The 26,531-nt window shown below is 37.0% G+C and overlaps 1 protein-coding gene across 3 annotated transcripts in view; it reads left to right on the top strand.

Annotated features, from left to right (window-relative positions):
• The first annotated feature begins 1,624 nt into the window (after positions 1-1,624).
• The window catches only part of DNAJB6 (DnaJ heat shock protein family (Hsp40) member B6), a 119,116-nt gene continuing 94,209 nt past the window's right edge, over positions 1,625-26,531 (top strand). For all 3 annotated transcript variants that reach the window (XM_044678731.1, XM_044678732.1, XM_044678730.1), the window contains exon 1: positions 1,625-1,758. The gene's annotated coding sequence lies outside the window, so the exon portion shown is untranslated. The remainder of the gene's footprint in view (positions 1,759-26,531) is intronic.

Genomic DNA, 26,531 nt, shown 5'->3' with positions numbered 1-26,531 from the left:
TATTCAATATTAACAGTAATATAGAGAAAAACAATTTTGATAGACTAAAATTCTGATAGTGCAATGATAAAACACAAATCCAAAAGGAAATGAAACATACCACTCAATTCCTGACAAAGTAATAATGAATTTAATATGTAGAAACATACATATTTGGAGTTGGCGAATGTGGGAATGCATTTTGTCAGGTTATGTAGCCATGTATTGAAGGATTTTTCAGCTTTTAAAAAAATTGTTCAATGAAGGATAGTGGGCAGGACAGATTTAAGGAAAAAAAAACACTTGTTACTTGAAAAATAATAAAGATAATAAACTCCATTTTGTACATGTTGAGTTCAAATACCCACTGCTTATTTTCTTTTGGAAATGACTAATAATTGATAATGGTGTAGGACTAGTGTGCAGTCAAGAGACTAGGGCTGGTTGGGTATTTCTGAAATGATAGCAGACACTGTGCTAAGTACAATTATCTCATTAATCTTCACAACCTTGGAAGGTAGGTGCTATCATTATCCCCATTTTACAGTGGTGGAAACCGAGTCCAACAGAATTTAATCAGCTTCCCCAGGAGTAAGTAAGGTCAAGTTTGAACACCTGACTCCAAGTTCAAGCTCTATTCACTGCATTACCTAGCTGCCATCCACATATCTACATTGAAATGACAACTGAAGCCATGGGAATTGATGGGCACACCAAGTTGGGGAATGTAGAGAGAAAATTAGGAAGTGCCCAAGAGAGAGTCTTGAGGTACACAGTTAGGTAGCAGGATATTGATAAAGAGCCAGCAAAGGAGACAGACAAAAAGTGAGAGAACAAAAAGATGATCTTCAATGCCAAATGTCGTTTAGATGTCAAGGAAGAAAAGCCACTACATTGGCAACTTGGAGAGGGAGAGACAAGAGACAGATGAGAGACACTGGGCAGATTTTTGGGAAGAGTTTTTTCCTCCTCCCAGGATTGTAGGGCAGCTAATAGTCCATTACTCATTGCATCTTAGTAACCTTAGCATAAATTAAAAAGCACTAAATTGTTCATTCTGCGTCCAGCGTAGTACTCGGTAGGCGGTTAATATATGCTTCAGTCAGAATGGTTTTCCCCGCGGGTCGCACCACGGACCCTCTGGGGCTCCCCCAAGAGCTCTCCCCTCCTCTCCCCTCCCCCATTGGCCCAAACGGTTGGGAGTGGGGGGAAGGGGCAGCGAAGGAGGCCGGAGACCGCCAACCGCTGCAGCCCCTTTGACTTCCCCGAAAGGCTCTTGGGTGTGTGTATGTGATTTCAAGAGTGGATGACACGGATGGGGAACGTGGCGGGAAGTCCCGGATGTCTCCACTAGGCTAGTGGGCCCAAAGGGACCGCAGTAGCTTTTCTTCATCACCCCTAACTCGGCGGCCGGCAGATGGCACCAACTGCCACAGACAGCTGCGCATCCGCGGAGAGGAGCGGAGAATTTTCGGGAAGGTGGCGTAGGGGCGGGGCGTAGGTATCTAGAGGACTCGGCCGCAGCCACCCCCACCGCGGCCACCGCCCCCAATCCAGAGGGCTTAATGGTGGAAGGGAAGTGGAGCGTCGCCACGCTGCTCCGACGTCTGACGCACTTCCTGTTTGTTGTTGGAGAAACGAAGAGAAAGGAAAGCGCGAGGAGTCGCCGCCGCCACCACCACCACCGCCACCTCCAGCAGCGCCGGAGCCGAGAGGAGACTTCGGGCCTCGCCGCCCAGCCCCTCCTCCTCCCCGCCGCCAGCTGTCAACCTCCCTCGGGTAAGGGAAGCCCTGACAGGACTCAGGGATCCGGGAGGAGGGAGTCGGGCCGAGCCGTGGCCAGGCTGACGGACTCTTTCCCCAGAGCCTTAGCAACGGCGGTGTTGATGACCCGCCCGGCGCGCCGGCTCCTCGGGCCTCGCGGCCTGCGTGCGGGGTGGGGCGGGACGGGATGTGGACCTGGTGTCTACGCTTTCAGCTGTGGCTGCCGGGTCGGTTGTCCTTGTCTGCCGCCGCCGGGCATGCGGCTCCGGGGCCGTTGGGGGAGGGTGAGGACGCGTCCGGACGCTCGGGCCCTCGCCTTCTCCCGCTTCTCGGCCATCTCGACCGAGGTGTCCGTTTGGAGGCCTCTTAGCCCGACCCCTGCCACACTGGAGTCCGAAAGCTCGAACCTCGAGCCGGGCCAGGAAGGCGTTAAAAACCTTCTCATGGTAATGTATGCTTTGGTAGCTGAGGCCCAAAGGCTGGGGTTGCAACTCGTTGGGCTGAGGCAAAAGGCGGATTGATTTTTCTAGTGTCACTGGTTTAGTGTAGTACCTCTTATTTTCACCTGACTAAAATTAGACTCCTTCCTCTCCCCAAAATGTGGTCAGTTAGATCAGGATTGTGAACACTGAACCGTGAAGGGAACCACGTTTGGGGACACTACGGGGTATTTTCCCATTCAGATAACCTTTATTAATCGCCTACTGTGCGTCAGTCCCTCTGCTAAACTCTGGGGATACCAAGACAGGCAAAAAGCCAGTCCAGACTCTGCCGTCTGGAAGCTCGAAGTCTAATGGGGTGGGGGGGCAGGTGGACTACAAACACGAACAAACGAGATAAACACAGATTCCAGAAAGGTAGAGGTGGGTTAGGGTTGTTAGATGGTTTAACTTGAGGCTGTTCTGATTTTGAAAATACTTTGCGAAAGGCCGTGCAGATGGTTCCAGTTATCACCCAAGTAGTGCTGGATAGAGGTCTCCTGTAAGTTTGGGGAAAGTGCAGTTGAGGTAGGAGACCTTTCATTGTAGACAGGGGGCAAATAGATCTTTGTGTTTTTAGTTACTTGTTTATATCCTTCCCTCCCCCCCGCCCCCACCTTTTTTGGTAAACTTTTTACTAGAATGAAAGCTAGATAGTTGGAAGAAATAAGTTTTTTTATATTCTGTTAAGGATAAACGTGAGAGTTGGGGGGAAAATAATAGCAACTAGTAGAATTTATTTAGTGACTTACAGCTTGCCGGCAAACTTTTATAGTGCCATCAGCACTTTCATACTATTTGCTTATTTTATCCCCACTACAATCTTGGGAGGTAGGTGCAGATACCCATTTTTACAGATGAAGAAACAAGAGACTGGTTAAGTGACTTGCCCAGGTTCCCACCACTACTGATGAATTTGAACTCTGCTCTTCCTGACCAGATCCAGTGCATTATAAGATTTAAACATCTCCTTTTAAACATAGATAACTTGTAGATCATTTCTGCGTTAAACCAACTGACTTGACGTAGTTATGTTATATGTAATTCCTGGTTAAAAGGTGTTAATTTCCAAGATATTTTAAAAGAAGCATAGAAAAAACCCTAAACCACTGTCAAATTTATTCACTCTCTTGCACTTTTATGAAAGTAGTTTCTATTCACTTCTGTTTTATGTAATCAATAGGTCAAAGGAATGATTCTCCAAAGAGAATTGACATTGGATAGATACAGCAACAAAATTGGGAGAGGAGTAATTCAGTTCCGGCTTCAGACCCTTGCCACATTGTGGAGCCCTGGGCAGCTCACTTAATTACTTTGCTTCAGTTGCCTCATTTGTAAAATGGGGATAATAATAGTACCTACCTTTCAGGATCGTTATGAGGAACAAATGAGATAATATTTGTAACATAACTTGGCACAGGACCAGGCACATATTAGGCACTTAATAAATTCTTTCCTTTCTTCTATGCTGAATTCCTGACTGGAATACAAGAGATTCTTCTGGATGTATTAGCTTCTCTAGAAGGTAATATGCAACATTTTGGAAAAAAAAAAAAACAACAGATGAATGTTTACATTAGACATTCTTGAGCATACATTTAGTTACTTTTTATTCTAGAATTTGAGGTTTGGATAGAAAAGGCAGCTAGAGTAATGACTATAAATGTGGATACTTGAGGTAGAATTTAGCTTATATAATAGTGAAAAGGTAAAGTGTGCCAGTCATGATGAAATAGGTTACCTGAAAAGTCTAAAGTGAGTAAAGTGTTAAATTGAGATTTTTGAGCCCCCAACTTTTACATCATAGTTTTTACATCTCAAAGCTGTGGGCTTGTAAGCTGTTTTTTGTTCTAGAGGTCAGACTGATCCAAGGAGAAAGATCAATGCCAGTCCAGTAGCAGAACTGAGATATTTAAAGCCTGGAAAAGTAACATATTCATATGTCAAGACCTGTGATTTTATCTGATACTTGGTTTAGGGAATTCTATCTTGGAGGAAACTTTCTACCATTGCTTGTCAGCAATGCATGGAGTTTTACCATCTGGAAGAGTTGCCCAGGAGATGAGTTTAAATGACTTGTACAGGGTCAGGCAAACCATAAAGTGTGCTAATTAGGGCTTAAGTCTCAATCTTTGTGATTTCAAAGCCAGTTTTTTATTAAATTTTTCTTGCTGACTCCTAATACACCTCTCCTATAAATGATTTAGGAAAAGTTGGCTGTAGGTCCCTCTTTAAGCAAACAGGAAACCAGATACTATAGAATGCTTTAGATATATAGTTGGGATGTATCTAGTCTTGCTTAGCCACTTTGTGACCTTGATAAATAGTTTATATATCCTTCTGTTTCTTTAACCGAACTGGAATATGAAAGAATTGAGGTTTCAGCTCTAAACTAAATATTGGCTCTAAAACTGGTACTTTTTTACTAAATACATTTTATGAAACATTTATTAAACCAATTTTATTCTTTTTTTAAACACCTCAAAAGAATTTCAGTTTCATATGTTTGGATATACTTTATACAAATCCTGATTGCAACTTTTCTGTTGCTTTTGTGGAGAGCTTAATATAGAGATTCTTAACTTTGTGCCATAGACCATTTTTGGCTGTTTTAAAATGCATAAAATTATATTGAAGTAACAGCTATCAAAATGTAAAACAAAACCAAAAAAAATCCACCAAACCCCACGAAGAGTTGACATTTCCCCAACCAAATTATCTTTTCATTTAATGAATTGATGTGTCCAGAAAAGCCACTTTCTGTGAGTTACTTTGTCCCTAGCTAAACTAGTATTTGAGTGACAATTTCACTAGAAAACTTTCCAGTTTGAAAGGAACAGAAATTTTATTCTCCAGCTTTTCCAGGGCTCTATACCAGAAACCACATTTAGGCACTAACAAAAGAGCACCTTTGGTGGCAGTGCAAAGGGAATGGTAATTAATTGCCTTTTAAAAAAATTTACCTTGGGATTCCTTTAAATATTATTAATTTAAGCTTGTAGGAAATTTAAAGTGTAATTTATTTAAATTATATTTAAATTTAAGCAGCTTTTCAGAATTTTTTAAATAGTGTACTCCAGAATCTGCAATCTACATAACATTACTCTTATTAATTTTCATCATAAACTTGGAGATTTGTTCTCATGGAAATATTTTGGTCTGAGGTCCCCCTAAAACCTGAAAGAAAAATTGATTTCCTCCTCACAAAATTCTGGGATTCTCTTAAATTCACATAGGAGCACCACCTAGTGGAGAAACATGGCAAGGATTCGGTCAGCTTCAAACATGGGATCAGATAAGTTATAGATAATAGCTAGCTAGGGATAGAACTAAAGATAATTTGAGTTTGAAGAAATTGAATACAGTGAAGAAAGAAAAGTTAGTTGGTACAGAGACAGTGATGGAAATGAAGAAAGGTGAGGTATAAAAACTGAAAGACAATTCAATTTTTTTAAATTAAAAATTTTTTAAAGCCCTTACCATCTGTCTTGTAGTCAATACTGTCTATTGGCTCCAAGGCAGAAGAGAGGTAAGGGTAGGCAATGGGGTGACTTGCCCAGAGTCACACAGCTAGGTGTCTGAGGCCAAATTTGAACCTAGGACCCTCCCCTCTCTAGGCTTGGCTCTCAAGACAATTCAATTTGAAGACTAGACTTTTGGTAAATCCTTAGTGACTTACTAAGTTTATAGATTGACAACAGCTATTCAATACACTTTTCCCTGTAGCTTTTTTTTATAAAGGGGAATCACTTTCTTTTCAGAGTTAATATGAAGATTATAGAGAGAAGTTTTTTAAAATGAAGCAATAAATATTATCATAAAATTATCACTCTAAAGCTGTAAAACTACTATATTGGCAGCCATAAGATGATATTTTGGGGTTACTTTTGAAATTATCTGACTACCTAAAGCTGTAAGCTTTTAGAACTTCTTTGTAAAAGGGCTTTTGCTTGATCTGCTAATCTTTTATTTAACAGCACTGGCTAGGCCGAAGTATTTGCTTGACTATCTGGAGCCTCCTGTAAAGGTATCATTATCAAGGTTTATAATTTCCTTAGGTGTTTATAGTGGTGTATTGTTTCTTTTTAAAACTGGCATATAAAGGAAGAGACTTTGAAATGGTAGAAGATAAAAAGATAATTTGAATTTGAAAGTGATTAATTGCTTAACATCTTTTTTGGAATCATAAGGTTGGGCAATTTTTGGAAGAATATGTTTTTTTCTCATGACTTTACTTTTTTTTGGGATCTAATATGCCCATCATTATTATCCTGACACTATTTATTCTTTTATTGATTTCTATCAACATAATTTTAATATATTTATTTGCAAAGTTAAGTTTAGAAATTAAGGATATGAAGCTATATATGTGACATAAAAGCTCCTATTTATTCATTACGCACATTATTGAAGTTCAAATTCTTAGCTTTGTGATTTACTTGCAGGATGACCTTGGTCAATTCATTTGACTCTTCTGGATTTCAACCTCATCATCTGTAACAGGAAAGAGTTGGACTAGATACCTCTTAAGTTCCTTCCCGCTCAGACATTGTATAACTCTGTGACTCCTACATATTAAAGAACTGTTTTTTTTTTAAAACTGTAAGACAGGAAGTTACTTAGTTTACTTAAGTTATTTTTTTTTTAGCCGTATAATTTGAGTTCTTGATGAAACCTTTCACCAAACACCAGTAACACTAAACTCTGCTATTTCTGGAACAAAACATTCTCATTTCCCAACACTGGGTATTTTCACTGACCCTCATGCCCTGTAATTCTTCTTTATCCCCCCTCCCCATCTCCCTGGCTTTCTTCAAGTCCCAGTTAAAATTCCCAGCTTCTAAAGAAAGCCTTTATTGATGCCCCTGAGTTATAGTGCCTACTTTTTGTTGATTATTTCCAGTTTGTCTTGTACATAATTTGTATGCTGCCTAGAGTGTGAGCTCCTTTAGAATAAGGAATATTTTGCTTTTCTTTGTATCTCCACTGCTTATTACAATTACAATGTCTGGCACATAGTAGGCACTTAATAAATGTTTAACCTGAGTTTAAGCAACTTGTGCAGCACTACTCATCTTGTCTATATTAGAGGTCTGAGGAACCCAGGTCTTCCTTACTCTAAGGCAGTACTCTGTTCCTCACCCAGCTCCAAATATGGAGTTCCAAATATGCACTAGGCACTTTAGTAGAGATAAAGTAAAATAAATAAATAAAACTTTGGTCCCTGAGCTGACTAAGGAAGTGCTCTGTCCACTTGGTATCCCTCACCCAGCTATTTATTGAATTTCAAATATGTAGTGGACATTATAGTAAAAAAAAATACTTTAGTCCCTGACTTTAAGAAATTTTAAAATCCATTTGAGTAGATAAGTCTCTTAATGTATAAGATCACTAGCAAGCAAGCTTAGTAAGCACAAAATGATATGACTTGATAACTTAATGGTAAGCTTGGCTTTAGATCATTTTCATACTTGCTCGAATATGAATTTATCTGACCTGTGAATTCATCATGCTAGAAATGGGACCCATAAAATCATACTGTCAATTTAATTTGCATAAAGTTGGAAACTTGTCTAGCTTCTCCATCCTACCTTCCTTAGACGTTTTGCTATCTTCTCTTCCATGAAAAGGAATAATCTTAAATTAATCCATCACTCAGGGTAAAACAAAACAAAATACCTGTTTTGATTCCTTTTCTGAGGTTTTGGAGATATTAAGTATTATAGTTTATATTGGGAGCCTTCAAGGCTATATGCTTCAGAGTGAGATAGGTCTGAACCTGCTCTCTTGAATTCATTTCAGTTCTTCAATCTTCTATGATTCTAGGGTTTCATCTTTGCTTAATAAATATCTTAATTACTTGAAAGCAAATAAGTTCATAATCCTTATATCAGATAGTAAAAGAAGGATAAATATGTATCATCATGGAAGGCTTCTTGGAGAAATTTTTACAGGATTGGAAAAGAGTTGAAAAGGGCATCTCATTTGGAAATGACATATGAAAGGCCTAGAAGAAGGAATCGGTTCTTGCTGGGTTAGCAAGCATATTAGTTTGGTTAGGTTAAGATATTTTAGGGGGGAAGTTTTGTCTAGAAATATGTATAAGTTAAATGCTTGAATTAGTAAGTTAAGGATTTTGTTTGATATATAATTGATATGGAACAATATTATTGGTTCTTGGGCCTGGGAGTGGAGGTAATGAAAATAGTATCTAAAAGAGGTTTATAGAAAGAATTGGAGTGGGGCATCCTAAGAGACAAATCAATTTATCAACTATTAAGATAATTTAGGTCTCAGGATGACATTTATTTCTCTTTAAAATTATATAAATAAGGTAGAATTTGATTTGAGGGATGAAACTCAAGGTTGGTACACAGACATGATTATTAGAAAGATCCATGTAAAAGTTATTGGGGAAATAACTTGGAGACTATTAGTGAGATAGTGAGATACTGCTTATGTGTAGTAGTAATCATTCACCTATGTATAACTTAACTAGGAAGTAGAAAGTAAACAATTTTCATTCCATCAGTTAGAGTAAATATCATAAAAAGTAGAGGTAGAACATTTGTTAAATACTATATGCCAGGAATTTTCAGCATGCTGGGTATGCAAATACGACGATGAAGTAAGCAAAACATTTCTTACCCTTGAGGGGCTTACATTATGGAAAACTCCTGAAACTGAAGGGTTAGGTCCAGGAGACCATAAGGCAGGAGAAAGGGCAAGGCTGTTGTGCTGGGAAGGAAGTTGGGTAATCTAGAGAATGAGTTAAGTTGAATGAGATGCTTTAAGTTTGTGTACTTGACTCATGGGACAAACTTTCAAGCTTCTTAATGCTGAGCTTTTTGACTCAGACTTTAAGTAAGCTTGTTTTTTTGGTTTTCAGTTGTGTAGCAGTTTGGAGAGGAACACACCAAAAAATACAAGGAAAAAAAATACAGCTGAGGAGAGGGAGAAGGAAAACCTAAAAAGCTGATATAAAATATATGTTTAAATATTTAAATATTTACATATATAATATTTAATGTTCAATATAAAATATGTATATAAAAAGTATGGGAACATATTTGTTTACCTTCCACTAAACCAAAGCATTTGATAATCATCCTGAGTTGTGGGAAAAGAGTAAATTATTTAGTATACTCATTTGAAGAACAGAGTTACATGTAGTGTAAGAAATATTAAATTTGTGTTCAAATCCTGTTTCTGCTACTTGCTGTTTGTATGATCTTAGAAAAATTGCTTTTCCTTTTTGAGCCTGATTTTTCACATGCCAAATTGGGTTAATATACTGTCTACCTTACATGGAGTCTAGAGGGTTGTCTTGGAGTTTGGAAGGACCTGAATTTTGAGTTTTGCTTCTTCTATGTGACCATGGGCAAGTCACATATCAATCTTTTAGTGACCTAAGTAACTTTTCTTAGCAAGTTACAGTTTGTTAATCTGAGAGAGTTTTGACATAGGGAATTCCCACACTGATGAAATCGGAGACTTGGAAACATTCCTCCCCTAGCCCCCCCCCCCATTAGTTGCGAGGAAGATGATTTAGAAACTTTAAAGTTTTATATAAATGAGCTATTAATGTATTTTAGAAAAATTTCAGTGTAAAATGATTAAAAAGTGTTGTTTCTTTGAGAGTAGCAAATTAGGATCCTTGGGAAATAGCTTTTAAGAAAAACTCATTGAGAGTTTTGCATAATTGATGTTTTTGTACTGCAGTTGTTTTGTCAGTCAAGAGCTTTTGAAGAATATTTGAGAAAAACAAGGTATTGAGGGGGAAGTATATACTACTAGACCATAGTAAAAGTAGGAAAAAGTTCAAGGTGCACTGAAAGAAACAGGATTTGCTTTTCCAATCTAGTTCTGAATATCACCCTCCCCCAACCAACTAATTGTATTTATTTTCTGTCTCTCTCTTTTATAAGTTAAATACGTTAAGAAAGTTAAGTCTTGTGACATTTCTGTTTCCCTAGCTAGATGCAGGTACCTCTGACAAGTGATTTAGGGGGGGATTAATTTCACTGGGGTTGGGGAAAGATGGTGGTTATCTTGTCAGAGTAGCTAGATATCATAGATGGCTGTTGGAATGGGTGATCATAGGATCAGTGAAGTTTTTTCCAATGAAACAAAGGGATGAGTCATTAAAATATTTTATGAAGAACTCGGAACCTTATCTGAGCAAGTCAGATTGAAAATGTTTATTTCCCTTCTAGAAATTACCTAGACTGGATACAGCACTTAACCTTCTTTTACCTTATTCTGAATCTTTAAACTAGGAGTAAAATATTTCTGATACAAACAGTATGTAAACTTTCAGTGTCATAAATGTGGGTTGTCAATTATCAGTTCAATCAGCAAATATTAAATGCCTACTTCATGCCAGCCACTGTATTATATATTCAGAGACCAAAGAAAAACAGTCCCCCTTCCCACAAGGAGCTTACCTTCTGATAGGTGAGGCACATGTTTAGAAAAAGGGACCAAATATAAGAAGGGGGAGACAGGTAGAACCAGAAGGTTCTCTTGAAAGTGGTGCCTAGCTGTGTCCAGGCCTAGGAGAAAGCCAGCATAAAACCTTTGTCCTGAGGTGAGGAGCATCAAATCAGTATAGAATGTGTTTTGAAGGGAGTAATATATTAAGAAAATTGGACAAGTTGGAAAGGGCTAGAATGAGGTTGTGAAGAACTTTTAATTGCCACCATGTTATTTTGGCTTTCACAGATCACAATAGATCTATGAACTTATTACTTAAAAGTACATGCTGAAGTATTTCAAATAATTGTATCTCGTTTATAATATTTTGATTTAGTTGACTCAGATGCCTCCATCTAGGACTTTACCAAAAATGGAGGTCAGGGGAGAATCAATGTACTACAAATAAAAAAGATTTGAAGAGATGAATTTTATGGCATCATTACATGTGAAATTGGGGAGATAGTCAACTGAAGTTTGAATACTTTACTGGTCGAGTATATAGGAAGGAACATTGATTAGGGACAATATGGCTTCTTGCCTTAAAAATTTGAAACTGGAATTTCCAAAGTGGTACTTTCACTCTGAATTCTAATAATTTAGTTCAAATAATTCATAGTGTTTCATGATATTTTTAATTTCAGATAATTTATAACTTTTTCCTGCAATGCTGCCTACCAGTTTTTAAAACTTCTATATATAAATCAACAAAAACTTATATTTGGTGAAATTTTTTTGCTTTTTATTAAGTCAGAAATAGTAATTTGACAATATTAAGAGTTTACAGACTTGAAGAGTATTTTACTTTTTAAATTGTGGTACATTTGTGGCAATATTTTTGTTTTCAAAACAATTTCTTACTGTTTTTGCAGTTTTCCTGATCTTTAGTTCCCATGTGTAAATACACCATTTGGTGTTAGAACCAAATATTATCATTTTTGTGAGGTGGGATTCAGATATGATATCATTTATTTAAAAAAAAATCTTTAAAATCACTATGGGATAGAGTTACTAACTTTTTAAACCCATACCTTCCATCTAATATTGTGTATTGGTTCCAAGGCAGAAGAGTGCTAAGGGCTAGGCAATGGGGGTTAAACCTAAGGTCACAGAGCTAGGAAGTGTCTTGAGGCCTACAACCTCCCCTTTCTAGGCCTGGCTCTCAATCCACTGAGCCACCCACCTGCCCTCCCTAATTATTTTTTGGAAGAGAAGGAAGAGAAGCCTTTTAAAAAAAATATAAGAAAACTTTGTTTTTGAATTTTTTAATGCAAAGTCTGGGAGTAATAATACTTTTAGAGAGAGAGCACTGGGGGTGTATGTAGATTATTGTTAATCATGTATTTAATATTAGGGAATATTGCTTGATTGTCTTGAAAGGGTCAATAAATATTGAAATCTATATCTTTCTTCTTAAGGAATTTCTTTTTACTGAAAGTAATATATGGAATTTGTTGAAAGTTGTACTTCATTTTCAGTTGGCTGACTTTCATCCTGCCCTACCTTAATGCATTGGCCTGCAAATGTCTTTATAACTTCTGGACTTCATTAGGTATAGTATGTTTAATTTTGCAACAAATGGCTATCAAAAAGTAAAGTCTATAGCAAGCATTTATTAACCACTTAACTTTGTCCCCATCACTGGAGAGAAGGGAAATAGAAGCAAAAAAAGAATGACAGTTACTACTCTCAAGGAACTTATAGTCTTATGGGGAAGATAACTCTTAAGAAAAAGCTGGAAAGTTGGAGAGGGGAGGGAAATCATTTTCCAGGGGGGTAGTGTGGAAAAATAAGTCCAGAATCAGGAGTTGAACACCAAAAATAAAATAAGCATTTCCTTATATGCAGTAGAACAGACAAGATGATTGTACATGAAACTGCAGATCTCTTATGTAAAACTTGCTTTTCTTTTGAAATATATGGTAAATTTAACATCGTTTTTTCCCCCAAGTACCCTAATTATCTGCTATTTCAAGGCTACCTCTGTGTGTTTTTTTTAATACCTCGTTGATTAGCTTCCTTGTTTTTTTCTACCCAATTTCTATTCTTGTTTCCCTTCTCATCATCATACTCCCATTTCCATGACAAGAAAAATAAAAGGACTTTTAATAAGTAAGCTTAGTCAAGCAAAACAAATTCTGATACTGCCCGTGTCTGAGAATGTATATGACATTCTTCATCTTGATTGCATCAACTTTGTGAAGAGGTCTGTAGTGTGTGCAGTGTGCTTCATCAGTTGTCCTCTGGAATTGTAATTAGTTATATTTATCAGATTTCTCAGGTCTTTCAAAGTTGTTTTTCGTTTTAATGTTGCTTTTGAATAAATTTTTTTGGATCTGCATCAATTCATACAGTTTGTCTGGAACTGTTCATTTTGTTATTACTGTTCAGTAGTATTGATGAAGACACTCATTTAGTTTACATTTCCTTGCAGCAACCAAAAGATTTTTTTTGCATGTTGGTCCTTCCCCTCTTTCTTTGATCTCTTGTAGTGAGATTTCTAGGTTAAAGGATATTCACAGCTTTTAATGACTTTGGGAGCATAGTCCTGAAAAAATTAAATTAAAATTTTTTTCAAGGGACTTTTTAGAGCAACTTCACAGAGGAAGATTTCAAAACCCTTTTGACAGTCTTTCATCTTAATCTCTGAATACTCTTCCTGTGGTTTGTGAGTTGTATCATAAAGGAGAAATTGCTGTATCTGGAATCAAAGACATGAGTTCAAATCCCAAATATACCATATGTTGCTTGTGTTACTTTGGGCAAATCACTTTTGCTCTTTGGCACTCAATGTCCCGTACTGTAAAATGAGAGGAGGTTGGTAAAATGAGAGGAGCTGATCTGAGGTTGCTTCTTAATATAAATTTATGCTCCTATGAATTCAAATTTTTAAGTCCATTTCATCTAGAAATTTTCAATCCTGTGATAACATTTAGAGTGCACTTATTTCTGTGTGAAGTTTCTAGGCAAGATATATATATATATTTTTAAGGATTCTTGATTCTGAATACCAGCCCCTCAATCTGAGCTCTAGCCTTGCATTTCCATTTTGACTACTTCTGAATATATCCACCTGATTTCCTTTGGCTCCCTCAAACTTGTGCCTGAAATACAACTTTTTTTTTTTTTTTTTTTTTAAACTTGTTCCTGGGGGCAGCTGGGTGGCTCAATGGATTGAGAGCCAGACCCAGAGATGGGAGGTCCTAGGTTCAAATGTGGCCTCAGAGACTTCCTAGCTGTGTGACCCTGGACAAGTCACTTAACCCCCATTGCCCACCCTTACCAATCTTCCACCTATGAGACAATACACCAAAGTGCAAGGGTTAAAAAACAAACAAACAAAAAAAAACCTTGTTCCTTATGCCTCTTTCTCTATTCTTTCCTCCTTTAAAACAGTTCAAAATTTTGTGGATTCTGTCTCCAAAATATATCTTGCATTTGCCCCTTTTCTCCATTCCAGTTGTACTTTCATTTAGGCATTTGTAAGCATATTTCTGGACTATTATAATAGCTTATTATAATATCTGTCTCTAGCCTCTTCAATTCTTCATATAGCTCTCCAAATCTTTCCTCTTATGCAGATTTGCTTAGAAATCTTCAGTGACTATTGTCTTTTGGATAAGCCCTTCGCGAATGTCCTTCAATTGGGGAATGGTTGAACAAATTGTGGTATCTGTTGGTGATGGAATACTATTATGCTCAAAAGAATAATGAACTGGAGGAATTCCATGTGAACTGGAATGACCTCCAGGAATTGATGCAGAGTAAAAGAGCAGAAGCAGGAGAACCTTATACAGAGGGACTGATACACTGTGGTACAATCGAACATAATGGACTTCTAGTAGCAGCAATGCAGTGATCCAAAACAATTCTGAGGGACTTATGAGAAAGAATGCTATCCACATTCAGAGGAAGAACTGTGGGAGTAGAAACATAGAAGAAAAACAACTGCTTGAACACATGGATTGATGGGGATATTATTGGGGATGTCGATGCTAAATGATCACTCTAGTGCAACCATCAATAATATGGAAATAGATCTTGATCAGTAATACATGTAAAACTCAGTGGAATTGTGTGTGGCTACTGGTGGGGAGAGGGGAGTAGGGGAGGAGGGGTTTGGGGAGAGGAAAAGAACATGAATTATGTAACCATGGAAAAATATTCTAAATTTAAAAAAAAAAAATAAAGAATGGAAAATGGATAGGCCCTTCACATGCTAACTACAATCTACCAATTCTCATTATCCTACATAAGCGAAATTGGAATACTTTTGGCTGTTCCCATATCTTTTCCCATCTTTTTTGTTTCCTAGTCCCTTATGCTTGGATACATGTTTTTCCTTAACACTCATTTTAGGTAACATCCCTTTCAAGAAACTTTCTTTGTTACAAGTCTCCCCTTTAAATTCCTCTTCTGGTAAAAAATAATCTCTTCCCTTTGCTCTAACCCAGTCTACTTTTTTTTTTTTTTTAAACCCTTACCTTCCGTCTTTGTATTGGCTCCAAGGCAGAAGAGTGGTAAGGGTAGGCAATGGGGGTCAAGTGACTTGCCCAGGGTTACACAGCTAGGAAGTGTCTGAGGCCAGATTTGAACCTAGGACCTCCCATCTCTAGGCCTGGCTCTCAATCCACTGAGCTACCCAGCTGCCCCCTAACCCAGTCTACTTTTCATCTTTACTAATGGTTACGGAAGACATTCCTTTCTCACTCCAAACTTCATGACTGAATTTGTTCTCCATCCACCTTCTTTCTCTTGGAACACCCATCCTCAAAGCTCTCATGTACCACCTCCTTTAAAATACCTTTCCTGATTTCCTCCAATTAATGTTTCCCCAGTCACTGTGTAATTTTATTTTGTAATAATTCCTGTATTTATCTGGAATGTGATCTTACTCTGGTCCCTAAAAGATGGAGACTAACTCAATTTTGTATTTGCATCTTCAGAGCCTAGAACAGTGTATGGCATAGAGTAGGCATTTAAAAAATGTTCATTCAATTAGTTAACAAAGACAAAAATGAAACAATCCCTGCTTTGAAGTTTTATTCTTTTTGGGAGGAGAGAAATGTGTGTAGAATATGTGTGTACAGAATAAATACAAAGTAGTTAGGTAAGGGAATAAAGTGATGGTTGGGAGGATCTGAAAAGACTTAAAATTGAGAAGGTAGTACTGAAAATCTTGAAGTGGGAGAGATTCTGTAAGTGGAGATGAGGAAAAGATATATCCAATGATGGGGAGAGGATGGGAAATTAATTGTTATTATTCAAATACTACCTTTTCTGGGAATATATTTTCCTGAATACTTTGTAGATAGCAATGTTGCTTTCTTGCATTTTATGTATCATTTTGTTTCATCTACATTATTCTACATATTCACTTATCATGTATTTTGATGAATTAAGCCAGGCTCATTCTCTTGACTACAACCATGGGCAGTGTGTTTTTGTTTGGTTATGTCCCTAGATGCTTCACGAATTTGCATCGAAATAATTTAACATTTTGTGGGTTGGCAATAAGTATCTTTTTTCCAATTGTGCTTTTAAGGTAATATTTCTGTGCAGAAATCAAAGTTTAGCACAATTTATTTTTGGATGGATCTGTGATTTTTGCTATTGTTAGCCTTCACCAATGCAGATCAGCAAAGGTTCTGTAATCTATAGCCTTGGTTTCCTTAGACACTGACGGGTTGAACGACTTGTTTGAGGTCACAGTAGGAGTCAAAGGTGGGGCTTAAACTCAAATCTTTCTGATTTTGAGGCTAGCTCTTTAACCTGTACTCCAGCATGCACTTTAAAAAATTAAACATGGCATTTGGAAGGATGTTGTGTTCATTTTTTTCCTCCAGGTAAATCACTGGTGTAAATGAATTTTAAAACAACCTTTCTCTCTTTTTTTAAATTATCAAAGGTATTTAACATTAAAAACATTACTATAACATGGATTTTGTAGTTATGTAATTATGTTTTGAGCACTACCCCATTGTTTATCTTGTTGAGCTTTGAAGGAACTTGTAGAAAGGGATGCTAAAGTTAATTTTTTCCAACTTTGGTTTCCTTCACATATGAAGTACTTAGAAATCCAAGTCAAATACTATAGTCAATACCAATACAAATTTACCAAGTCAAATAGGTAGAAATAGGTAGAAAATGTGATGATTATAGAGACTGTGACTTGAGTTAGGAAGTATTTGGTTGCAAATTCTGTATTGCATGTGTGGTGTGGGTAGGTTATTATTGGAATAATGAGTAGTATGGTAATTTCTAGGCCTATTCAAGCAGTTAGTCAGTGGCTACTAATGAGTGTGATTGATGTACCTATGAGTTGTCTAAGAGAGATAATTATTAGTATATATGGAGACATTAATATGGTAAGGATGTAAACTGACATTTTTGGGATATGAGCCCAATAGCTTAGTTAGCTGACCTTCCTACATCTAAGAATTTTGAGTTCTTAGATGTAGGTTCAATTCCTATTCTAGAAATAAGGGGATTTAAACTCTTATCCTGTCAAGATAATTCTTTTGTCAGACATTTCTTATATTTGTGTGCGTGTGGGGAGAGATGCTAGATAGTGCAATTTGAATAGAAATAAATCATAAGCAGAGTGCTAGTGTAATTGGTAGGAAGTTTTTTCATAATAAGTATATTAGTTGATCATATCAGAATGTGGATATAATGCTTGAATTCATAGGAAAGCTACTGTTAGGAGAATTGTTTTAATTATGAAGGTGGTTGTATTGAGGTAAGGGAGGTTATAGTTGAGGGAAGAACCTAGGAAGAGGATAGATGTTATGGCATTTATTGCAATGATATTAGCATATTCTGCTAGAAAAAATATGGTGGATGGTTCTGCAGCATATTCTCCATTGAAGCCTCTCATTCTCCTTTTGCCAGCTCAAATGAGCCTGGTTTGTTTTGGCTAATGTGGAAATATATCATATTATGGCTAGGGGTCAGGTTGAGGTAATTAATCTTATATTTTCTTGGGTAATTGTTAGATTTTTTAGGGTGAAAGAGCCATTAATAAGCATGATGGAGAGTAGAATAATAGCTAGTATTAATTTGTATGAAATTGTTTGTGTGACTGCTGGTAGAGCTCCCAATTAGGGCATATTTGGAGTTTGATGCTCATCCTGATCATAAAATTGAGTAAATGGAAAGTCCAGATAGGGCTAAAATAAATGATTCCCAGCTTAAGAACAATTGGGGGTATGAAATATGTAGATTCTGTACTTCTCTACTGAGATGCTCTAATAGTCTGCTTTCATAGTTCTCAAATGCTCCATCTGTCTGTTTTGGATCTGTATTTATAGAACTTTTTTATTTATAGATATTTTCATTGTTGTCTCTTTAAAATCATAACATAAAGATTGAATTTGTATTTTGAAGTCAATAATTTGCTGGTGTCACAAATAATATTGGAATAGCATAGACTTAAATAAAACTGACATCCTTAGAATGAAAATATATAGCATAAGTAGAGTGTAACATGAAATAAACTAATCCTAAGATGTCAAAGTTTGCTGTTTTTACACCTTAAAAAGATTCTAAAAACAAATCTTGTCCACTAGTGTATGAAGTGGAAATTGAAGGGACATTGAAAATCCAAAGTACACTCTCTTTAACCACCATTAAACAATATGACCTGAGAGAGCCATCACTTAAAATACAATGCTTTATTGAGAGATATGTGGGGGCACTGCCTCAAGTCATTGACCGAAAGCAGAACCCCACCTCCCCACCCCCCAAAAGAGTTACAGAGAGAGATCTAGCCAAATGTGCCTCTGAGGCACCAGGGGACAGACTCCCTCCCTCTCCCTCAATACAGTCTGATATCAAACAATTCAAAACACTGTCCTACTGGGAGAAGGGTGGAGTAATCTTGTCTTGAAGGGGAGCTTGAAGAGAAAAGAATTGGCAGGTGTGTGTGGGGGGGTGGGGGTGGGAAGGAAGGATGGGTTTATATTAACCTTTTGGAGATATCCATAGCCATTAATAACACACTAATTTCTTACTCCATATATGGAGAAAATTTTACTTTGACTTTTGCTGAAGGAATTAAATTTTTTTCATTTCTTTTGTTCTTGTATTACATTTTCTAACGTACAAACTCCTTTATTTCCTCCCATAGAACAATCTTCTATTACAAAATGGGATGAGGGTCCAGTATTTCTAATGACTGTTTATATTTGTAATGAGCTTTAAGGTTTGTAGTGTCTCATTTATTGATGAACAAACCAAGGCTGGTGTTCACAAAATTTGTGTCAGACTCCAAGTCTAGTCCTCCATTCCCATTGCCTTAGTAGACTCTTCCTAAATACCCACCTTTTGACAATTAACTAACTGTGATCATGGGCAAGTGGTCACCTAATTTCTTATTAGACACTGAAGATCTGAGGGGTCTTGTCTCAACTGGGATTCAGATCCTGGAGACAAAAGGGAATATTATAAGTTTGATAGAAAATTGCTCTTTTCTTGTGGAATAGTGATTACGTTGGAAAAGTGCAGTTGTTGCAGGAAGAGCCCAACTTGCTATTTAAATACTTGGTCATTCCTAACTGATGGGAAATGCTGACATCCTTAGAATGAAAATATATAGCATAAGTAGAGTGTAACATGAAATAAACTATTTAAACGCCTGTATGTACACCTTTATAACATTTGTTTCACATTACTCATGAGAAGAACCAGAGTTCAGATTTTGAAGTGACTGCAGTTCATCAAGCAGAGAATCTAATTCTAAATGATTTCCTGAATTGATTCCTGAATAACACCTTGACTTAACCATAGCTGGTAGACTCTTCCTCTATATTTGAAACTTTATAACAAGCACTTAATCAATAATAAATATTAACTGTCTTCTATGTGTTCTAGGTACTGTGCTATGAACTGGGGATACAAATATGAAAGAGAGTCCAGTCCTTAAAGAGCTTAATGGAGGAAGACAGTACACAAAGCTAAAAGGGGGTGTGACATAGAGGCATGGGGAAGTCAAGTACAAAATAAGGGCTGCCAGAGAAGTCCAGAAGAGTGCTGCTGGGTGGGAAATGAGGAGATTTCAGTTATGTTTCTTATCCTTAAGTTTATGGCTTCCACCTCCAGTCAGAGGATACTGATTAGGTGTGAGTAACAAGGTTAATTAGATCTTGCAAGATGATGAGATGTCTCAGTGGTGAGATTGCTTGGAACTTGATGGATGGAGAAGTCAAACAAGTGCAAAACAAGCTGCAGCGGGGTAGGAAATAAAGCTTCTGAGATGTTTCTCTGGTCCTCCTTAAATGGACGAAATGTAAAACATTTAAAAGTTATTGGTAGAGGTGGTAAAAACACTTTTATGGAGGAGTGGGGTTGCATTTTCCCACCAAAAAATACAACCTATTCAGGTAATTTGAAATGTCTTATTAATAATGCTGTCATTCTTCCAAGTCATGCAGGCATAAAACCTTGAGGTTATTCCAGATTCTTCCTTCTCAAACACTTCCACATCTAATCAGAAACCTAATTAATTCTACCTCCAGCATATCTGCTAATATTCATCCATTTCTACTCTAGTTAAGGCTCCTATAATCTCATTCTTAGACTGATAATTGCTACCAAATTATTTTCCTAATAAATTGAGAGAATCAGATTAGGATATGCCATTCTTAATAACCTTAAAATTTTTTTTTAAACCCTTCCCTTCTGTCTTAGAAATTAAGTATTGGTTCTAAGGCAGAAGAATTTGAAGAGCTATGCAATTGGGGTTAAGGGACTTGCCTAGAGTCATACAGCTAGGAAGTATATAAGGTTGGATTTGAACCCAGGACCTCCCATCTCTAGGCTTGACTCTCCACCCCTTCCCACCCCCCCCCAGCACTTTGCTGTCCCTGGTAGCTGTATACTTTATCCCAGTAGTCAAAAACTATTTGCTATTTAATTCCAGCTTACCTTTCTTTACAGCCTTATTTCACTCTCTGAACTTCCATTTACTCTGTAGCCCTTGATATCATTTTGTCCTCTTCTATGTTTTTGCATAAACATAAAGCCATAACTGAGATTATATTTTGGAGTGAATCCTTCCATCTTAGAATCTTTCATAAATCTATGACATAAATGAATCTTGACATAAACCTATGCACTAAGTCATTTTATGACACATAGTTTATATGTCTCTTACCTTTCTGCTGAATTGCGAACTCTTGAAAGCAAGGATTATACATACTCTTTCATCTTTGTATCTTTAGTGATTTGTATATTATACCAAAACTATTTTAACACCTGTTATGTATGAGACATCTACACTATGAAAGTTCCTATTCCTCTATGGTTAAATGTTTGGAGGAGGCTGTTTTGCTTCTGTATCTAAGAATGTGGCAGCAATAAGAAGAGAAAGCAAAATTAGCTCCCTATGTTATGAGTAATGATAGCCATAGGATAAAATTGAACCATGACCTAATACTTAAATTGTATGAATAGTTTTTACTTCAAGTTTACTGGCCTAAAAATCTTTCTTAATCTGTTGGTCAAAAACTCTTCATATTCAGATTGCACTTACCATCTTTTCTTTGAAGACATGTACTATTTTGAAATTTTTGTTTTGTTTATTAGGTGCACCTTCTGGTGCAGATCCATCTTCTCTTTCTCACTTCCTGTGATTTTCTTCTTACTCTTGTTTTTCTGTTAATCCTGCATAGAGGATTTTAAGGCTTCCTTTGAATTTTTAAATAATGGTCCACCTTAAGTAACATTATAGCCATATCATTTGTGAATTCAGTCATTAAAAAGTTCAAGTTTCACATAAAACATCTTCTCAAATCTACATATTAAATTTGATTTGATTTTGAAATCACTGAGTCATTTTGGCCTGTTAATTGATGTCTGTTCTAAAATTGTGGTGCCTAGAGTTGAACCTAATATTCCAGGTGTGATCTTACCAGGGCAGATTACAGCAGAAGTTTCACTGCACAATTCTTATTTTTGTCTGTTATCACGACTCACTTGATTTCTCATATTTTTGTAAGCTTGGAATTCCAAGATAGTCTGGATTTTACTCAAGCCAGTTCCTTAATAACTTATATCCAGTATTGGTGCAGAAGGAGACTTGTGGGTTATTCAGCAGTTAACAAAAGGAGATTTATTTAGCCATAGCAGGAGGACAAACCCAATTGATTGAATCTCCTTTCCTTAAGTTGTTCTTTGTAGTCCAACATTCCTGGAGCTGCTCATCATGCTTATATTATAAAATATGATAAAGTTCATATTTTATCAAATTGATCAATTTTGTAATTTATTAAAAAAAGATAAAAAATAATACCAGTAATCTGAGCTTTTAGTCTTAACCCTGACCCAATCTGTTTTAGAGGTTGGTTTCAGTATCTTTAAGGAAAAAGTGGGGCAAGAATTAGGGTAGTGCTTCTACCCTAAAAGGTTATCTTAACTTTCTTTTTTTTAAACCCATACCTTCCCTCTTAGAATCAATATTGCATATTGGTTCCAAGGCAGAAGGGTGGTAAGAGCTAGGCAGCGAGGGTTAAGTGACTTGTCCATGGTCACAGAGCTAGGAAGTGTCTTGAGACCAGATTTGAATCTAGGACCTCCCATCTCTAGGCCTGGCTCTCAATCCACTGAGCCACCCATCTACTCCAACTTTCTCTTTTCTATAAAACCCCTTATCAAGTTTACATCTGATATTTTGTGTTACTTGTTCACTTTTTATTTTCACTGCTACCAACAGCTTGAAAAAGACTCTCCACTTTCCCCTTCCAGTTTACTATGTACATAGCTTGTCAAAGTCCTTATTTCTTGTAGATCTTGAAATGTTACTTATATGCTTAGAAAAAAATCCTCTATGGCTCCCTATTGCTTATTATAAATAGAGTTCATACTCCTTTGTCTGGCATTCTAGGGTCCCTCACTATCTGATGCCATTCTATCTTTATTGAATATTGGGAAGTACACTACATCCTCACATTCTCTATTCCCAGAATGCCCTCCCTTATAGCTTTTTTTATCTACCCACTTTCAAAAGCCCAACTCACATGCCACTTCAAGGAGCCTTATGTGTTTCTGATATAACACACAAGAATGCCTTGTTTTGATTCTTTGTAGTATGCTTCTATATAAAATGACTGTCTCTTATCTTCCTTGCTAGTTTATAAGGAAAGGGAACCTTCAGTTCCCCAACACATAGGGCAGTAAATAATATATAATACAGTAAATAATTAAAAATCATTAATTTTCTTTTTTTTTGTATTAGTCATCAATATTTGTTAAGTGCTTACTGTGTGGCATAACTGTATTAAGTGCTGGAGATTCAAAGAACAAAAGAGGAACCCTCCATACTCTCAAAGAAGGTGTTCTATTAAATGGTGTGGCGAGATAGCGTTTGTTTACACCTAACTATGCCAGCATTTGTACAGAATAGAGATAGAGTTGATGCCAATCAGGACTTGGGGTGGTTAGTTCAGGAAATAATTCATAAATGTAGGAGCTGATATTTGAACTGAATTTTGAAAGAAATTAGGGACTTCTTGAGGAGGAATGTAGTTCATTCTAGGAATGACTGTTCAAAAGTATGGCAATGGGAGGAGTGCTGTGTGTTAGGAATAGCATGAAGGTCATTTGACTGGACCCAAGAATACATGAAGGGGAGTCATTTTGGGGGAAGTAAACCCAGAAAGATACTTTAAATCCAGGTTAAAGAGCAGATTGAAAAAGGCTTAGAATTCCAAGAAAAGGAGTTTGTATTTGATTTTAAGAGGTAAATATAAGGAGTCCCTGAAGTCTGTTGAGTGAGGAGAATATCTGTGCTTTGGGAGTGTTAATTTGGTGGAGAATAGATTGGAATAGGGAGAGATTTGAAGCAGGGACACTTATTAAGAGATTAATGCAATAATTCAGACAAGAGGTAGAAAGGACCCTGAACCTGGTTAGTTGCCCTATGAGTGGACTGAAGGGCACAAATGCAAGAGGTATTAGGATATAGAGTCAACAAGATTTAGCAATGGCAACAGATTGCTTCTGTTACTAATGTTACTACTATGTGTGTACTAATGTGTGCATATTATTCATAGAGTGTAATATGTTGCTTGAGGAAAAGAGAATGACTATCTTTATATAGTTGCATCTCAGGTACCTCTCACAGTGCCTTACACATAGCAGGCACTCAATAAATGCTTTCTTCAGCATAGATTTAGAGTTGTAAGGGATCCTCATAATAATACATGCTAGAGAACTGAGACAGAGAGGTCAAGCATCTTGCCCAGGGTCATTGAGTAGGTGCCTGAAATAGAATTTGAACCACATCAGTAAGTGCCTTGCATGAGAGTTGGCCACAGAATCACTGGAGTCAGGAGATAAAATGTGGCAGAATAAGAGGACCAGTGTTGCTCAATTATAGAGTAAGTGGAATGGGGTATGAGTGTAAGAAGATTGAAAATATGGGAAGGGACAAGATTGTGAAGGGCTTTAAATGCCAAACACCATTTTTTATTCCCTAAAGCTTTTGGTGAAGAGGTCATGGTCACATCTGTACTTTAGAAATACTTTGGTGTTAACTAGAGAATGCATTGGGGAGAGAGGAAAGACTCAAGGCAGGCAGATTTTTCAGGAGGCTGTTGCATTAGTGTAGGTATAAGGTGATATGAGTTTATACTATGTACTGTGTGATGGAGAGAATGTGATATGTAGGGGAAATACTTGTGATGAAAGGACAAGATTTGGCAAGAAATTGGATGTGGGAGGTGAGTACAAGAGGATGATGCTTGGTTGTTTGGGAGGATGGTGGTACCCCTCAGTATTAGGGTGTTTGGAAGAGGAGAGATTTGTGAGAGGAAGATAGTACAGTTCTGGACATGTTCCATTTGAGATGTGTGTGTATGGGACACGTAGGTCAAGATGTCCAAGAAGCAGTTAATAATCTGAGAATTGGGTCTCTGGAGAGAAATTGGAGTGGAAATTGAACCCATGGGAACAAATAAGATGACCAAGTGAAATTGTCTAGAGCCAGTTGATGGGCACACATTTTTTTTAAATACAAGAAAACTTTACAAATATAAGAAACTAGCTTGTGAGTTGTACAAAAACAGGCGATAGACTTGGATTTGGCTGGGGCGGTAGTTAGTAGTTTGCTTGTCCCTGATGTGGAGGAAGGAAGAGAAGGCAGCCCAGGACAAAGTAGTAGGGGACTCAACTAAATCAGTAGGGCCTGAATGAAGAACTCAGAAGTAGTAAGAGGATACAAATAAGTGTCATGACAACCTACAGAGGAGCAAATACCCAAGTGGTGACTATTCCCAGTATCAAAGGTTACAGAGAGATTAATCAAGAAGGAAGATGGTGAAAAGGTCATTAGATTTGGCAGCTAAGAGAATATTGGTGATTTTGACGAACAGTTTTGGTCAGTTGGGGGGAGGCTATATTTTAGAATGTTTAGAAGACAATGAAAAGAGGAGATGGAGATAACTGTTTAGATAGGTTTCTCAAGGAATTTGACCCTGGAGGGGAGGAGCTAACAGGGATATTAGGATCAATTTATAATTTTGTAAGGATAGGGGATATATATATATGGATAAGTTTGTATAGGGGAGTAAATCATTTGGTAAAACCTTTGTGATCAAAATGGAGAGATGACCTGGATAAATTTGGTTAAGGATATTTAGAATTAGTTGAATTATTTGACCCTAAATATTGATTAATGGATAGATTATAGCAAAAAGATTATCAGCAAAAAGATCCCTAGTGGCATGCTACAGAGTTCTGGCCTGGTTCTTTTTGTTCAATGTTTTTATTAGTGAATTAAGATATAAGTGAAGAGGCTTATCACAGAATTAGAAGGATTATCAGAGACTATTTAGTTGAATCTGTACCTGAATCTCCTTTCCTACAGGTACCACAAATGTTCATCTAGCCTTTGTTTGAAGATTTCCATCATAGAGAAACTTGCTAGTTATACATGATAAGCTGGGAGGAATATTTTGCATTTTGAATTATTAAAAAAAATAGGGTCTCAAAATGCTAAAATGGAAGCCTAAATAACCAAAGATCAATTTCATTGATCCAGGTCCATCCTGGTTGATGAGAATTCCTTCCATCAAAGCAGATCTCAACCAGATTGTGTTGGAACAGTTAAGTGGTGGGATTTGAACCCATTCCATCCTAGCTTGTAGCCTAACACGATGGCTCATTGTTTTCAGTGAACACAGAGGAGAATAATAATAATAATAATAGCAATTATTATTATTATCTTAGCATTTAACAAAATAGGGCCAAATGAAGTAACAAATAGCAATAAAATAACTTTCCCCCTGCCAAGTTCAAATGAGAGCTGGTAAAAACTGCAAATCTCTAGCAGCTTTAGTAGCAGCAACAGACTCAGGCTATTGTCATTAGTGTTGATATTCCTACCTTTCTGATGATTTTTAATGTCCCTTCTCTTTGTCACAAGTCAACAAGCATTAAGTGCTTACTATATAGCACTGTTAAGCATTGAGAATATAAATAAATACAAGCAAAAAAGATAGTTCCTGCCCTCAAGGAGCATACCTTCTAATAAGGAAGCCTATGCATAAAAGGAAATTGCAAGGGGACATGATAGATAAGTTCAAAGGGCAGTGTAACTTGTTGAGAAATTAAGAAATAGATGGCCGTCCTCTGCCAGCCATCGTGTTAGGCTACAAGCTAGGATGGAATGGGTTCAAATCCCACCACTTAACTGTTCCAACACAATCTGGTTGAGATCTGCTTTGATGGAAGGAATTCTCATCAACCAAATGGACCTGGATCAATGAAATTGATCTTTGTTTATTTAGGCTTCCATTTTAGCATTTGGAGGTTTTGGGAAGAGTTATCCAAGCA

This window comes from Gracilinanus agilis, chromosome 5 (assembly GCF_016433145.1).
Source record: "Gracilinanus agilis isolate LMUSP501 chromosome 5, AgileGrace, whole genome shotgun sequence".
Lineage (NCBI taxonomy): Eukaryota > Metazoa > Chordata > Mammalia > Didelphimorphia > Didelphidae > Gracilinanus > Gracilinanus agilis.
Note: the sequence above shows the minus strand (reverse complement) of the source record. Positions and strands in the feature narration are given on the sequence as shown.